The sequence below is a fragment of the Gavialis gangeticus genome, unplaced genomic scaffold (assembly GCF_001723915.1).
Source record: "Gavialis gangeticus isolate Ggan-Ray unplaced genomic scaffold, GavGan_comp1, whole genome shotgun sequence".
In the NCBI taxonomy this organism is placed as follows: Eukaryota; Metazoa; Chordata; order Crocodylia; family Gavialidae; genus Gavialis; species Gavialis gangeticus.
The window spans coordinates 64,948,323-64,961,448 of NW_017728994.1; the positions used below are offsets into that span (position 1 = coordinate 64,948,323).

Below are 13,126 nucleotides of genomic sequence, written 5' to 3' on the forward strand. Positions count from 1 at the left end.
AGTTTAGGGTGGGTAGCATATTTTAAATTAATACCTGTGGCAAGCAGGGTGGGGTCATTAGAACAGCTGCTGGCAAACCATAAATGGGTTGCTTAGTACTTGCATATGCTTTAAGATTGTATTATCACCTGTTTTTTCCAGTATGGATATTTGTACCATCAAGCAGCTGTCATTTCTGTGCCACAACTGCAACTTTTGTAGCTATGCGAGTGTGCATTTGCAAGTATGGTATGCTCTGTACAGAGCAATGTGGAGTAGCTGAATGTATAGAATAAGACACCAAAGACTTCTGAATGTAAAGAAAAGATACGTTGTTCCGGATAATTTCTTATAGGTATATGCAATTACAATGATAAAGAGATCTAGAAAATGTTTGTTGAGTCAGTTAATGTGTCCTCGGCTGTTTCAGTGCTATGACCTGGCCATTTGTAGTAAATAGAGACTTCTGCCACTTCTTTCTGATAGTTCCACACCTACTGGATCTCACTGCTAGCAAGCATATACCCTAAAGTTTAATATCACAGCAGGGGCTATGTGTACTGGTCCCAGAATCCTCTGCTCAGAGCAGTTTTTATTTGTGTGTAGTCCAATGGTAACCATTACAGTCATAAAGAAAAACATCCATTTCTAAGGGCTAAATTAGCGTCAGAGATTCAATTAATGAAAAATTCTGCAAAGATGTTTTGAATGGCTTTGGATGCTTGGATTTTGGAAAAAGAAAATATTGTGTCCTGTGTTTAAGGGGTTTTGTGGTTTTTCTGCCTTTGGGGTTTCAGAGGAATTCTGTGGTCAGATAGGTATGGACTGTGAGGGATTTTGCCTCCTTTGTAATGGAGGTATATTTTAACAACCTTAGCAGCAGCAGAACATTGGTTGCCAATGTCCCCCTGCTTTATCTGTGGCAGGTTAAGGTGTTATGTGTTGTGGTTGGGTCAGTGTTGGTGGTAGTTTTGCTAATAGATTAGACAATGTATTTGGATAGGGATGATCCTGCCTTAGACAGTATGGCTGTGTGAAGCTTTGGTTGCTGATTCGATTCAGCAGAGATTCACCTCAATTCAGTGGCTGAATCTCTGAATCCGAATCGAATCAGGAGACCCTTTAATCTGAATTGAATCAGAACCCTCTAAATTGATTCGGAGAGATTCGGAAAGATTTGATGATTCGGCCACAGACAAAGCTTTAAATGTTTTTTCTACATACCTCAAGGTACCAGGCGGCTCATAAATGCTGAGATACTGGGATAGATGGAGCGTCCCACAGGAACATGGGGAGCTCCCCAGCGTGCTCAGCAGCAGACCCAGAAGTGGACCAGAAGCACTTTTGGTCCACTTCTGGGTCCACCAGGGAGCACCCTGGGGACCCCCCTTGCATTTCTCCAGCTCAGCAATTGGTGCCTCTTGGGTCTGGGGGGCACCCGGTGTCCCCCCACAGCCGATTGCCAAGCTGGGAGGGTGTATTGGGGCCCCTCCATGCACTCAGCAGTGGACCCAGAAGTGGACCAGAAGGCGAGGGATGGAGAGGTGGGAATTGCATCAATGAGTTTCTGATAAAGGCTAAGCTGTCAACAGAGTCAGGGGAGAGGGAGGGCATTTTTCCTCTCCTTCCTCTTCTTCAGATATAGCAGACTTCTCTTATTGGTTCATACAGCGTTGCCAACTCTTGCAGTTGTATGGTGAGTCTTTCTCTAAAGGCTTAGCTCTTGGAGTCATTTGTTTAATGAAATAAATATATTTCTAGTGCTTGTAGTTGCAAAGAAAAGCTTGAAAACAAGGAGACCAATAAAACATGGCAGAACGCAAGTCCTTGGAATGCAGGAATGAGGCACAGTTCATTAGCTGGCGTCTTCTTGTGCTCAACATAATGCTTGAGTACTGTCCTGCAGTCTTGCTGCTGCACAGATGTGCTGAGGGAAAAGCTTCCCCAGTCAGTCCTCTTCTCCCCAGCAGACGTAGCTGAAAAACACAGGTCTTATCTATATATAGGAATCACTGTTTCTACCACTGAAAGGCCTCCATTTCAAAGGAAAAAGCACTTATTGGATAGTTCACCAGAACTGTTTTAGGACAGGACACGAAGACAATTCTTTGTCCACTTATAATTGGTTTGAGAATTTTGGATGAATTCCTGTAACTACTGGAATCTGGCTGGGACATAAGAACTAATACTCATTCTTCAAAAAGTACCATGGGAGCTTTCGTGACTAAATGTCATGATGTCATTCCCAGATGTGCTGCTTTTAGGTGCTTAGAGTAGATTGTACCATATTCCATATTAGTCAGGATATGAAATATCACCATTATTATAGGCCTCCAGCCTTCCATGGGCTTAGAAATACTCATAGTTTATGGACGTGGGGCCAGATTGCGCTCTTCTCCCCCTTCGTATATCGGTACAATGTCTCCTGAGAACAGTTCTTAAAAGATGGGCCAAGAGCTGGTTTGCTGTCCAGGCACCCTTGGAGCTTGTGCTGCAATGATGAAATTCCTCCTTGGTTTGGGTTCTTTTTCATACCTGTATTAAGCCAGATCATTTATGCAATTAAGCCGTGTTATTCCATGTAAAATAAATCACAAAAATCATCATTAGCATCAGGGCAGTGCTACTTGGAAAAATAAATCTGTTTCTTTTTCCATAGGTGTAGGCCAGACAATAATCCAAAAAGTTAAAATTGACCTAGACATGTTTTTTTAATTTTCGCAGTGTGCTATTCTTGCAGCTGGAAATTGGCAAGATTAGTAAAAAGCCTGAAAAGAATGTTGACTCCTTAGAAAATAGTTGACTTGATCTTATTTTTGCCTGCCCAGTAAATACTGTGTTAAATATTTTAACAGTCTTGTTGAGTGAAATATGGCATGTGCACCTCCTTCCCAGATAATCTGCTTGCAGAGATTTTGAGAGCTGAGGCCCCATGCTGTAACAGTCCTTTGCTGTTTGAAAATGGGATTTGGGGGATCAAAATGAATTCTGTGTCAAAATGTAGGATTTTGCAGCTTCCTCATCTCAAAACGAGCTAATTTGTCTTTTGTGCCTCATTTGGATATTGCACAAAGGATTACAACACAAAGGGAAAAAATAGCTGAAGCTGATTTACATGTAATTAATGTGTGCTGAGTCTATGAAGAAGGAAGGTTTGTCTGGTCATATCTTTAACTGGATCAACTTTACATTGACAAGAAAAGATGTGACCAAATGTCTCTTCCTTGCTTTTTCCCCCTCAGCCAGCACAGGCACACCACTACTGCATCTGAGTATGGATTTGCCTCCCTCCCCACCTTCTTCTCCCCATCCCTGCACTCCAGAACCCGCGTTCTTTGTCAAGCTATTCTTCAGCCCATCCACCTTGCTGTCCCTCAAGAATAAGCATTGTTAAGGTGATATTTTTCTAGTTATCAGGGAACATATTTTTGAGTCTCAACTGAAATCAAAAAAGAGAATTCTCTGAGGATTTTGCCTGCATAAGGACTGCAGGATTGAGCCCACAATCGACACATTCAGGAAGTTCCCACTTAAGAGTAAACTAAATTAAGGTAAGAGGTTCACCATGCTCAAAGAATTAGCATGCCCCTGAGAGTTTAATAGGAGTTTTGACATTATCTGTATTGGAACTGGGATTATACCTACTGGGTCTGACTCGCTGCAACCCTACACTGAGACCGAGGGAGCGAAGTGGGTGGATTTTACAGTATTTTACCATCCACGGCTTAGCTGTCGGAAACTACGCTAGTCACAAAGGAGTAGAGAGCCAGGCTCAGAATCAGCCTATTTGAACTTTTGGCATCAGTTAAGCTGTTCGTGACATGAGAAATAAATGTAAAGGGCTGCCGTACATGAATATAAAAACAAAGTATTCGAATAATCCATTCCCTTGCCCAGTTGCAAGTACCTCTTGCTATTTTGCAAGTATATTAAACTACTCACACTTTTAACACAGGTACTGCCATTGATTTGTCTGTCCCTTTTTCCAGTGGGAAGGTATCTTCTGGGCCTCTAGAGGAAGATCAATAAAGTGTAAGCATTTTGTTAGAAGTGAGTGCTTTGCAATATCTTCCAATATTTGGATAGTCTCTTTGCCAGGACTCTTTAATGTTCTTTCTTTTTCTTTCCCACTTAACTAAGACATTTTCTTTTTCTTCTATTTTCTTGTTAGTTTTCCTCACGTGCATTTTTCAGTTTTGCAAAGTGCCTTCCAGTAAGCACCCATTTTCCCAAACCTATCCAAGGCCTCTTGCAAACCCTGTCTCCTGTATGCCAGCTATCACTCCTCCCTTTGTACATTCTGTATATTTGGACATGAACTAGTTTGCTTTTCTCTGGAATATGGAAAGTAGGATTAGTCTGAGTTCTGAGCCCTGTGCTGGATAACTCTGAGCACAGCAATTAGAGAGACAGGCGCTTTCTCTGTGGCTTTGAGTTGTGGCTCCCTTCCAGGTTTTCAGCACACTTGTATTTTGCTAGAGTCTCCCAGGGAAGACTGCTTGGGGAGAGGTCCAGATTGACAAAACTCCCAATATTTAACTCTTATGTTCTGATTTTACTCGGACTCCATTCTGTCCCTGTTCCCTCTTTTGCCTTTTGGATTCTGAACCCGTTGTTGAGCACTTCTGGAGGTGGAAAGCTGGATCATATGGAAAAGCTCAAGTATATATAGGTAATATTTGGAATGAGCCGGTCAGAGAGATTTGCAGAGCTAAATGGACCAGTGCCCTTGTACAAAGTGACTACAACTGTCAGTACATCTGACATTTCAAGAGTCATAAATGTTTGGAGTTGACTCACATTTGTATGTGCTTTTATGGGCTAGCCCTCAACATGTGTGCAGATGCGTTCGGGAGGCAGCACAGCACTTTGAGAAGCAAATCCAGCGCAGGCAGGCAGCATGTAATTATTTCAGCCTGTCGCATTGCATTACACTCCATAATCATGGGAAATTTGAATGTGACATCAGTGAGTCTCCAGTTAGCATGCCATGTGACCCACATGTCAATGTGATGACAGACTTTGTTTACAAATAATCTTATTGTCTTAGATGCATGGAAGCTGAAGCGTGTGTAGTTAATAACTGGTACTGATGCAAAATTTGTTAAGCATTAACATTCAGATAGTGCTTGCTGCTGGTACTTCATGTCTGTGGGGGAAGTTTTGCATGCATTTGTTTTCAGTCAGTATGTTTTTAATTCTTACTTCTGTTTGCCTAACTTTGGAAAAATCACTGTACCTAGGAAGTCAAGTGTGTCGGAGAAGTCTTCCACTACAAAGGGCCTTTTGCTTTACACTGTCTAAGCTAAGTATAGACAGTCAAAAAGCCTGAGGCTGAATCGATTCAATTTTTGCAGGTTAGTCTAAGCTGAATAGATTGCACCGATAAGCAAGGGAACAGACATTCACTTCTGATTCTGGAAATGCAGCCACATGCCTGCAGTGGCTCGGCTAGAAGCTGGGATTACTAGAGCATGCCTCCCAACCTGCCAGACACTGCCAAAGGAGAGGGAAGCCCTCTGAAGTCCCCCCACCCCAGACTCAAGTGGAGATGGGGGGGTAGGTCCAGGCTATGGCATGGCCAGCTGAGTTCCCCTCACCCATCATACTCAGCCAGGGCCTGGGCACTCACTCTGTCTCCGCTGGAGTGGTGGGGGGGAGCCCCTGAGGACTTTCCCCTCACCCCCCAGCCTTGGCCAGGCAGATCCTAGCTGGGGTTGGTGTGGGCTGGGGCGGGGGGAGTTAAACTCCCCCCATCATACTTAGTTGACCAGGCTGGGCTGGGGCCTGGCTACACCCCTTCCCCCCTCCGCTCAAGTGGGAATGAAAGGAAAAGCCTCCAAGGGCTTCCCTCCTCCCCTTCCTCCTGCCAGGCAGGGTCTGGTCTTCTGTTACAGGTTTAAACTGGTTTCTGATCACTTAAACTGGTTTATGTGTAACTTCTGTCCCTAGCCCATGGGCTTAGCCCTGTTAGATTCTGAGAACCCTAACTTCATCCTGTATTCAGGTTCAGGACCAAATTGGTGATCTTGCTAACCTCAAAGTCTGGTTATTTTGAACATATTGGTGCAGTTTCCTACCTTCCCACCCCACTGCTTTTAGCCTAATCTTGTTTCCTTCCTTTCTGTCAAGATAACCATTACCTCCTTCCCCCATATAAAATCTTCAATATAAAATCACAGAGATGAGCAAGGGTCTCTGGGGTGTTAGTTTCTACTTCATTTCTTTTACCCTGACACTTCCCCTTAGAGAGAGCCTGGAAAAATGGATAGGGCTGCAGCATACCTTACAGTTGGGATTTTACACTCCACTCTTCTGCTATAGACTAAGAGGAAAGAAGGCCTGGAAGGGACCTTGCAAGCTTCTCTAATCCAACCCCTTCCTCAAGGCAGGATTGTCTCTGACTAAACCACTCCGGACAACTGTCTGTCCAGCCTGCTCTTGAAAACTTCCCGGGATGGAGTTTCCACAGTTTGTATCCCCAGTGGTGATACCAGCAGGGAATCTGGGCCCTGGCCTGGAGAGAAAACGCACTGTAGAGTCAAGTCTGCTTCAGCAAGAACTTCCTGCCGACACTCCTTTCACGTTTCAGCCAGGGCTCTCTTAATTTAAACCCTTCAGTTTATCTCAACTGCCCCAGTATCAGATGAGAAAATAGGCAAGGCAGGGCGGCACCTAAATGATTCAGAGAGACATAGGCAGAGGCAGAGACAGGAATGGAGCAAGTGGGGTGACCCTTCCCCCAATTATGGCTGCGCTGTGCATATGCCACAATCTCTCTGTGCTCACAGTGGGGGCTCCTGCTCGAGCTCTGCACATGCCGACCTCTGAGCTCCCCAGCTGATCGGGGTAGGGTCTGGTCGGAGCCACTGCTTTCATGTGGCTCTGCAGCAAGGGGTGAATGTTGCTGCTGTTTGTCCTTCCCCGTCCCTCCCCACTGAATCTAGCAGCAGGAGAAAAAGGGGGCCAAGTGGCAGTGACAGTGCTCATCCCCTGGGCTGCAGAGCCTCAGAAAAGCAGGGGCTCTGGCGAGACCCCACGTGCAGCACAGCCAAAGTGAGGTTTGACTGTACCCCTCTAAATCTACCCCGCAGCCTAGGCAGTCTGTAAGGTAGGCAGGACCTTATGTCTAGCCTGGTGAAACTAGGTAGTGATTTCCAGAGACAGGTACTGCTTTAGATTTTTTTTCTCTTGTCTACCTACCTTGCCTCTCTCAGCAGTGCTCCCTCTGTTTTTCTCCCCTTCCCTACCCGTTATAGTCTAATCACTGCTTTCTATTTAGAAACTCTGCTTCCTACAGTCCCTTCTCAGCATCTGAAGAAATAAGCTCTATATTATAAAAGCATAGGCAGCTTTGATTTAGTTACCGTATTTTATGGTGATTGGTCAATACAGCATATAAGTCGACCCCATATTTCTGTACAGAAAAGTACGCGTTTTGTAGATCTATTGTATAAATCCAACTCTCCTTGGTGTGTGAGGTGCTGGAAACCCAGGCAGGCTTGTGCACAGGCAGTGTGCTGGCAGGCTCCCAGGAAGTTGCATTGGTGCCCTGGGAGCTCAGGCAGCACATGGCCTGCTGGCAGCCTGCCTGGCCAGCCCTGGGGTGCAGGCACTGCGGAGAGAAGGACTGGGTCCTCCCTCAGCTCAGGGGCTGCTCGGCCCGCTGGCAGCTTGCCCCATAGCCACAGGGCAGGCAGGGAGGCTCTGCTAAAAACAGGATCAGGCCCCTCTCTGCTTCTGCCTTCAGCAAGCTCCTGCAGCCAGCAGGATGCCTAGTGCGACCCGGGAAGGGGTAGTTTATAAGGTGCAAATCTACCCTGCCTTCTAATATTTGCTACCCATCTATAACTTCATGTCGTTTACTATAATAATTCAGGGAAATCATGTAGAAAGTACAGGCACACGGTCTGTAAATGCTGTGCTATATGCAAGTTGGAGCTGTGCAAAAAGTCAGAAAAATTCAGAGCACTTGCCTGCTTTTTGCCTTCCTATCTGTAGCCACCTGCAATTCATCAAACTGCCTTTTCTCCTTCCAGTCCCATTGTTTTCACAGCTTTAGTCTGGCTAATAAAAACTAAAACAATGTAATCAGTAAGACCCTTTTGATTTTTATGGCACTCGCTAGCTTACGTGAAGTCTTTGGAATTTGTTAGTATGATAACATTGTTATACGCGTCTTGATGATAGAAATATCAGAGCCAGCTAAGAATAACCCACAGCATACAAGAAGACTGGATTTGTTTTTTGTTTTTCCAAAGTGAGGGTCGTGTGCATGTGGGTACGCACGTGCATGTGCACGTGCATTGGGTACTTTTCGACAGTTGGGATAGTTTTACAATTCATCTTTTTTCTAAAACAGACTTGCTCACTTTTTATATCTTGTCATCATTTCAAGGAAAATGTGGAAAATGTTGAGCTCATTCCTTTTGGTCTTGGTGACAATAATGTATCAGGTTTGCACAGCATTTGGATTGGTTTTGTGAACATGCTGCAGTGGGGTGTGAAACTTGTGTAATAAGAGTTTCTTTCCACAGGGTCCCACTCATTTGGGGTTTTGTCATCTGTCCAAAATAAGAGCTAGATTTGCCAAAAGAATTGATCGCAGAAGTTCAGCAAACTTGAGCTGATTTTCAAGAGAACCTGGGCCAGTTTTTGTTTTCAGCTGGAAACTATGCAAAACTCTGTGGTTTCCCATGATTTTGACCCCAAACCAGACAAAATAGTGTGGTTTCAGCTGAATTTCGCTTTGAGTTTCTAACATTTGTTCAAGCTATAAACTCAGGAGTGTGATTGTGGGGGTTCAAATGCAATTTTGCTAACGTACAAAGAAGCTTGAAAAAATGTTGGAGAACCAAAATGTCTGAGATTTACACGGCTAAATTTTTATTTGGTGCAGTCAGTCTTAGGGTTTATATTAATATTCATGAAGTAGTAAGGCTTCATTCTGCAGCAGAGGTCTCGTACGTGTTTGTGTAGTGAAAGTGAGTTGTGTACCCAGAGAAGCTATATAGCAAGGAGTTTTTCCATGGTAATGCAAAAGCATGTGAGTATGGCACCCTGTGTAAAGGAGAATCCCAGCTTTGATTTGAAACAGAAGGCAAGTTTATGACCTTCTTTTCTGTAAAGGGCCTTATAAATGAAGCAAAAACAAAACTGGGGGCTTGTATTCTGAGTCTGGGGTTACAGCAAGAATATAGCCACCATAGAATTGCCAGCTCTTGCAGTTTTATCATGAATTATCTGTGATATTTAGTGTCTTAATGCTTCAGATCCTGGAATCATGTGATTGCATTAAATCCTCAGACTCTAGTTATCTTGGTTGCAAAGAGGCATGGAAAATGTAAGTGCATCCTATGTACTGAGAAAACATTCAGAAAACAGAAAAAACCTGTTACTTTAAAAAATGGCTTTTAAACAAACCTGATAATTTTTTTTAGGTTTGACTCATGATTTTGTGGGGGGGTTTGTATGCTTGGTGTTGACATTTTTGTAATAGTGCATGGAAAAAGTTCAGATCAGTTTTACAGCTGAAAACGGTAGTCCTGGCTGGGCTGCCACTGACAATACTAAGGTTATGGTAAGCCCCTAATTGCTCATCTGTCTGCACTCAGCTAGATCTTATGGCTCTGTAGGAATATGCTCTTCATGCACTAAGGGAAAGAATTCTGGCTCTGAAGGTGTTTCCCTCTGTGGCTTTTGTTAAGTCATATAGTCCAGCATTTCTCAACCTATGGATCATGACCCAGAAGTGGGTCACAAGAAGATTTTAAAGGGTCACGGGGAAGGTCTGAGGGAAATGCTGCAAGGTTGCATGGAGCCAGGTGCACAGCAGGGGGCATGGCAAACACACAGCAGGGCAGCATAAAGGAGCAGGAGAGGGAGGGGGCGGGTTGCAGCAGCTGGAGGGGAAAAAAGGGAGGAGAGAGAGAGAGAGACTCTGTGGGTCGGGATGGTTATGCTAATAGGGCCCAGCATGAAAAAGGTTGAGAACCACTGATATAGTCCATAATTGATAATGTTGGATGCTTAAAATTATCAACTTTATTCTGTTAACTATAGATTAGGCACTTAACTCCATACATGCAGGTTGAAAGTGTGCCTCATGATAGATACCTCCCCACAGTGCATCCTGGGCAACTCCTGAAGGCTTATCTCATAGAAGGAGAAATCTATCAATCACTCCAAAACCAAACCAAATTTCAACAACCAAGTCTACCCAAGAGGCGCATGGACAGCATCATAAACACGGGCTGACAGTTGGTATAGGGCTACTGAAACATGGGAAGGCAGCGGGAGTAGACAGTGTATTCACGGAGATGATACAACACCTAAGACCCCTTGCAAGGCAATAGATTCTTCATCTATTCAACACATGCATGACGAGTAAACAAGTGCCATCAGTATGGAGGAAGTCAAGAGTTATAGCTCTGCCCAAACCAGGGCAATACATTTCATCACCAAAAAGTTATAGACTGATCTCCCACCTACAAACTCTATGAACGTCTTATCTTGCAATTAATTTCACCCTTGGTAGATTCCAAACCTTCGTGAGACCAAGCAGGTTTTAGACCAGGTTGATCCTGTGCAGCCCAACTACTAAACCTCACACAGCATATTGAAGAGGGTTTCCAACAGAAGTTCATCACTGATGAAACGTTTGTTGACCTGTCTGCTATGTATGACACTGTCCAACACTGCATCATGATCCACAAACTGTATCTTATGACTGGACTGACAACTTAGATCTAAGTCAGACCATCCATAGCCTCTTGGAGAACAGGCACGTCTGCATGAAACTAAATGGCCAGAAAAGTAGATGGTGCTCCCAAAAGAGTGGATTACCACAAGGCAGTATTCTCACCCCACTTTTATTGAACAGCTACATTAATGATCACCTACTTCCTGCCGAATGTCAGCATTTCATCCATCCTGATGATCTCTGTATCACCACACAGCAGAAGAATTTTGAGGACACAGAGAAGATCCTAGAGAGGGCACTGAATGAGATATCAGATTATTACCTAAATAATTATCTCTAACCTAACTCTAGCAAAACCCAAATCTGGAGATTCCATCTGAGAAACTTGGATACATAATGACACCTGAATGTGTCACCTGGGGTGACCAGAGTCTTGAACATCAGAAACACCCAGTCTACTTAGGAGTACATGAATCACATACTTTGTTACAAAAGCACATATTAAATACCAAAGCCAAGGTCAACACATGAAACAGTGTTCTGTGTAAGCTTGCAAATTCCAAGTGGGGACCACATCCATCCACCCTATGCACTACTGCCTTAGCACTTCGTTTCTCTGTGGCTGAATACACCTGCACCACCTGGGACACTCAAGTCACAGTAAACGTATTGACGCTGCCCTAAATGATACATGCAGAATTATAACAGGCTGCCTAAAACCCACCCCTGTTCCCTGCCTATACACACTGTCCAGCATAGCACCCCCTTACATTGGGAGGAAAGTACCAGGTGACATTGACCAGCAGGTACAAGAGTCAGATGACCACCACCTGCCATATGGACAACAACCAGTGTACTGTTGTCTCTCATCGAGAAATAGCTTTTTTCCTCTACCATACCACTGACCACATCACCAGAATCAGCCAGAACTACCCTCTGGCAAAACGAATGGGAGAAACTAGGTGACAAATCTATTAAATGGAGCCAGCAAGGAATTACCGCCAGTGAGGAGTTACCATCCACCTCCAACTACAGATGGCATGTGTAGCAGAGCCTGAAGAGATTGAGAGTGGGCCTTGGAAGATGCAACTTTCTCATGAAATCATGGGGCCTCTACGCAACCAACCAATGTGTCTGTCGAGAGAAGCAAACCATGGATCATCTCCTGAGATGACCTGTAGCACCACAGTGTACCCCACAAGATCTGGCAATACCAACACCAGAGGCAGTGGCCTATGCAGAATATTGGGAACAGACCATAGAAAAGTTGGATTGGAGATGTGGCAAAGAAGACCGTGCCTCAGTTTCCACATTTGTGAAATGGGCCGAATGCTACTACTTACTTTGGTCTTAGAGGACACTGTATTTTCTCACATACAGCATGCCTCAATGTGTAATACATACCTTGTTTTTGTTAGGAAGAATGAAGAAAAAAGATCTTTCCTTGTAGTAAGGAAGGATTATTCTGCACTGGTCCAGTCTAGTCCTGCAGGGAGCAAACCAGGAAAGCTAAGGCTGCAACTGAACTCCAACTAGCTTTGAGCATCAAGGACAATAAAAAGTGCTTTTTCAGATATGTGGGGAGCCGGAGGAAAAGCAAGGGCAACATTGGACCCCTGCTGAACCAGATGGGGCAACTGACAACTGATGCTCAGAAAAAAGCCAACCTATTAAACAGGTACTTTGCGTCGGTCTTTCATCAGTCCCATGGGACGCCCATGTCTGCTACAGGACGGAGCGGGTGAGGGAGATCCCCTGCCCTCCATTAACGCTGACCTCATGAAGGAACATCTTGAGAGGCTGGATACCTTCAAGTCAGCTGGCCCTGACAATCTACACACCAGGGTGCTCAAGGAGCTGGCGAGCATCATAGCCCAGCCTCTGGCACGGGTCTTTGAAAACTCCTGGTGCTCTGGTGTAGGGCCTGAAGACTGAAAGAAGGCCAGTGTGGTGCCAATCTTCAAGAAAGGGAGGAAAGTGGATCCGGATAACTATAGGCCCATCAGCCTGACTTCTATCCCGGGGAAGATCTTAGAGAAGTCTATTAAAGAAGCCATCCTTAATGGACTGGCCAACGCCAACATCCTAAGGGATAGCCAGCACGGGTTTGTTGCGGGTAGGTCTTGTTTGACAAATCTCATTTCCTTCTACGATCAGGTGACCTATCACCTGGACAAGGGAGAAGAGATTGATGTCATATATCGTGACTTCAAAAAAGCCTTTGATCTGGTATCCCATGATCGTCTCTTGGTGAAACTGGCCAATTGTGGCCTTGGGTTCACCATGATCTGCTGGCTGGGAAATTGGCTCAGTGGTTGGACCCAGAGGGTAGTAATTGATGGCAGTCACTCATCATGGTGTCCTGTGACCAGTGGGGTCCCCCAAGGCTCTGTCCTTGGACCCATATTGTTCAACATCTTCATTAATGATGTGGACATTGGAGTC

General features: G+C 44.7%; 1 protein-coding gene across 4 annotated transcripts in view; it reads left to right on the forward strand.

Moving 5' to 3' along the window:
• TACC2 (transforming acidic coiled-coil containing protein 2) overlaps positions 1-13,126 on the forward strand; it is a 244,549-nt gene that overhangs the window by 53,663 nt on the left and 177,760 nt on the right. The window lies entirely within an intron of this gene.